Genomic DNA, 4,556 nt, shown 5'->3' with positions numbered 1-4,556 from the left:
ACTTTGAAACACCCTTCTAAGGGAAGTTATTCACGTGGGTGTCCACACTGAAGGTGACGGCTGCCTTCAGGGACATTGCCACAGACACCAGGAGAGGGGTTCGGAGGCTGCTTCTGGGGGCCCCTGTGAGTGTCCGATGCCTGTTCAAACCAGCCCACAGCAGAGCAGCGGTCCAGCGCGGTGACAGACCTGAGGATGGGGCAGGGGCAGGGCTGGTGGCCCTGCCTCAGGCTCTCCTCACCGCCCGCCCCCCCCCCCCCCCGGGCAAGTGTGAAAAACTAGGTTCTGCTGGGAAATGAGCCAAAGCCAGAAGCCATCCTGCTCGTCTCCACCCGGACAAACCTTCTGTTCTCTGAAGTCTGGGACAATAATGAATGGGAAGCTTCAGAACTAGCAGAAATTGATCATGATGGCTCAGAGAGTGAGGGTGATTGACATCATGTGACCAATTTGATGCATTCACTGAGTTCAGGGACTTCCCCTCCCCCTTTGCTCACCATATCCTCTCCTTCTAGTCATTAATTTTGTTTTTGAGAAGATGAGTATTTTAGAATCTGTTTGTTATTGTGCTGTGATAGTCCTAGCTTATCTTTTGCTTGTTATGATTTCCCCCTGTTCTAAGTTTCTCTCAGACCCACTTAAATTGCAACAAACACCCACCATCACCACCACAACAAAACCCAAGAAAACCTCAGGACACTTAAGAAATGAGAGACTTTTAAAGGTTCAACTTCATTCTACCCCAAAAAACATTCAAATTCAGTTCATTCCATATTACTGAATGTTATTTGGAAATTAATACTTTAAAATGTAATGAACTGAATACGTTCTTGTATTTTGCAACACAAATTTCACATTGCACATTTTCAATTTAATGATGTAACAAGGCTATTTCCTATCTGTAAACAGAACTCAAATGTGTATTATGTATTTTAATAAATTAATGAGGGAATGACAGGAAACATTTTTATTTGAGGCTTCACATTTCCAAAGGATTAACAGCCTGAAAAGACGTGGGTGTGCAGAGCGCTCAGGGATCCGCATCGCCCCCTATAGGCCATGGAAGTAATGGCATCCGCTATAGAGCCTGTTTGGGCTCCGCGGTTCCAGGGGAGTAGACGGATCCCCGGCTCCCCTTCTCAGAGATAAGAAGGCCTGAGACGTCTATTTTTTTCATGTCTACAATTGCATAAGAAAAAGATTCCCAATTTCTTTTCATTATAAACGTCCAGGGCACAAGAGGAGCCTTTGTGACAAACGAGGGGGGGAAATCAGATACACAAAGTACTAGGAGATATGATCCGATTTTGGATGTGATAATAGAAACCCCACCTCGGGCTCTCTTTAAAACCCAAATTTTCCTGACTCTGACTCATCCTGAGCAGCCTCATCCAGGAAGTGGATGGATAAGAAACCCTCTAACATGTGGGCCTGACCGGCATGGGCGCACCGCCGAGCTCACCGCGGCCTCAGTTGCCCCATCTGCGTAATGGGCGGGAACCCCGGCCCTCTCCCACCAGAGGCCAGACTGCGTTTCTAAAACGGGGGTAATTAATATAGCGCTTCTGCCACGGGTTGTCGCGGAACCGAATTAGATCACGTAGCACTCCTGGGCCGGGGCCCCGGCCCAGAGTGGTTGCTCAGTAGGGTGGCTGCACTGGGCGCCCGGACCGCCAGCCCGGGGCGTCGCAGAGTGCTGGATGGATGTGGGGCAGCCAGGGCCGCAAGCCTGTGCGCTCAGAGGGAGGGTGTCAATTTGAGGGCAGCCTCTGATCACAAGACTCTCGAGCATTTAAAGACAAACCACAGGTCACCAATGGAACAGGATACTGTGTAGTATTTAACACACACGACTGCTGGGGTGGGGGGTGGGGGGTGGGGGTTGCAGGTCCCAGAGCACCGCCCCCGGGTCGGCTCAGTGTCAGCCCCTCCGCACGCACTGAGACCCGTGCAGAGGCAGTTCCCCGCCCTGGGAGCTTCCTCTGCAGTGGGCTCTCATCACCAAATTGAGCACCAGAAGGGCATAAAGCACTATCTTCCTAGGGAGATGGCCTCTATGTCATTTTAGACTATTTTATTTTAAATAAAAGCTCTGTAAATTCTGTTAACGTGCTAAACAAACAAACAGACCCTAAATCCTCAACTCTTTGGGGAGGGAATAGGCAACCCGTGCACTTTACCCTCTTGCTCCCCCCCAAACTCCATGTCCTCAGGGCTCCCATCGCGATCTCACCGTCGGAGTTTTGAACGTGGCTGGGGTACTGGGGTGGACGAAGCTGGGGGGCCGGACGCGGGTGCGCGACCAGGACCAAGGGCTGACCGCTCCTTTCCTCTCCTGGGCTCCGTTTTCGCGGCAGGACCCTGGCTCGAGGGCGCCCCCTGCGGGCCGCGGTCGGGATCGGTCCCTCGGAGCGGGGGAGCCCGGCTGTGGCTCTCCCGACGGGAGGGGCGCCCCGCCAAGGTCCCGGCAGGCTGGAGTCCCCCGCACTCCCGCACTTCTGGTCTCTGAGCAGCAGGGGCCTCGAGTCCTCGTTTCGGGTGTGTGTGCTGGGGGCGCTTTTACCGACCCCCTCCCCCGGGTGGGTTTTTTTTTTTTTTTGGAAAGGAGCAAACATCTCGTTTTAATGTGGCCCAATTATCTCGTTTAAACGACTTAAAATGTTTCTCTTTAACTCATTTCAATCTAGTAAATATGCTTCAGCAAGTAGCTAATTTCTCAGGGATGGCTTCGCCTCGCCATTTGCATATAAAGCGCGTCGGGGGCCGGCCCCCTCTTGGGGTGCCCAGGTCGCAGGCAGCTGGGCCATCTCCTCCGGGGCGGGGGGGGGGGGGCGGAACGCCGGGGGTTGGCCCGGGAAGGCGGAGGCCGCGGTCGGCGATTGGGCCCGGGGACCAGAGCAGCAGAGGGGGCGGGGCATCCAGGCCCCCGGGAGGGGGCAACCCCTCCTCCGAGCGCCCCGCTCCGCGCCTGCGGCCTCTGCTTCAACCCCCGGGCCCCCGCCCGCTCCCGTCCCAGGGAGGGGCAGCCCTTTGGATGCCACTAGGGCGCGAGGGTCAGGGGCGCATTTATCCCCAAGTGCGTTTATTAAATCGCGTCTGGAGATAGATGGACGTGGATACAGGAGAGGAAATCTCAGCGCTCAGTTGAGCAATCTTCTGGCTTTAAATTCCGAATAAAAGTCTCAAATATTCCCGGGTCAGGGGGGCACTGTCTCATTAAAACCACTCTCGTCCTGAAACTGCAATGCAGACATTAAAGTGCAGTATTTTTCAATTAGAGCTGACGAATTCAATCAAAATTCCATAGATTAGGATGAAATGAGGCATGGGTCATTTACAGGGGAATTTAATTGCCGAGCCATTAGACAAATAGTATATTTGCCATTCCCGCGTTATCCATCATTTTCGACATCAATACCGGGGCCGCATCTCCCCGTCCGCAGCCGCCCGGCGTCGGCTGTAAACACTCCCTTCCCTGTATCTTCTGATTATATCTGATTTCATTTAGGGCCATGGGGGATTATAAATGTTCACGCAATCAAGTTCATTAGGACTTCAAATCGCATTTCTGATTGGGATCGCTCTGCCGCTGTCCTCGGTGCGCCTTTCAAACCCCAGGACGAGGCTTTCAAAAACATCTTTTTGAATTTAAAGCTGCACATCCTTTTGTCTTCCGACGTCCCCTCCCGCTTCCCCCTCCCCCGGGGCGGCCCCCACGCCCCTCTGTCCTCCTTCACGGGAGAGCAGTCCCGAACCCCATCGCCCCGCGGGCGGGACCCCCGCGCCCCCCCAGACCCGCCTTCGAGACCCCCAAGGCTGGGCGACAAACCCCTCGCGCGGCCGCGGGGCTCTCAGGACCCCCGAAGCATGAGCGGGGCGCGGGGGGGGTCGGACCCCAAGCGCTGGCGGATCGTGGGTGGGTACCCGGCCCTGCTGCTCGTGCCCGGGTTGGTCGCCGCGGGGAGCGAGTGGGGCGCCGGGCACCTTGGAGTCTCGGGGCCGCAGGCCTCTTGGCGGCCATTGGGCCCGACCCTGGGGACCAACACATGGGATCCCTTTCCTGGCAGACCCCTTTGACTCCAGAAAGGAGGGCGGGGGCGGGCCCCAGCAATTCTCTCTTCCTGTTAGCACACCCAAGAAACAAAGGAGCAGACTCTTCTGGGGAGAGCTCGGCAAGGAAGGCTCGAGACATCCCTTCCAGCACAGTTGAAAAATAACAGCTTAATATTAACTGCTTCTCATAAAAATATACTTTCACAGTGATACAGGTACAAGAAGAAACCCTCATTTTACCCCCGTACTTTGTGCTCATCGCTGTTAGCTGCCTCAGTAATTTAATTGGAATGAAACTTGAGAAATGTGTCATTTTTGAAGAATTTATGCATCACTTCCTAGAAATCTCATTGTGTTAACTAGGAGCCTACTGCGTTCTGTTTAGAACCCATAATCACATTTTTATGTGTCTGTATTACGAGTTAATGTGACCTCCTGTCTTTAGCAGATAAAAAAAAATATTCTTTTTCCATAACATCTACATCCAACTCCGGTTTGCATAA

The sequence above is a fragment of the Leptonychotes weddellii genome, chromosome 3 (genome assembly GCF_054177405.1).
Source record: "Leptonychotes weddellii isolate Sample4059 chromosome 3, ASM5417740v2, whole genome shotgun sequence".
NCBI classification, from domain to species: domain Eukaryota; kingdom Metazoa; phylum Chordata; class Mammalia; order Carnivora; family Phocidae; genus Leptonychotes; species Leptonychotes weddellii.
Note: the sequence above shows the minus strand (reverse complement) of the source record.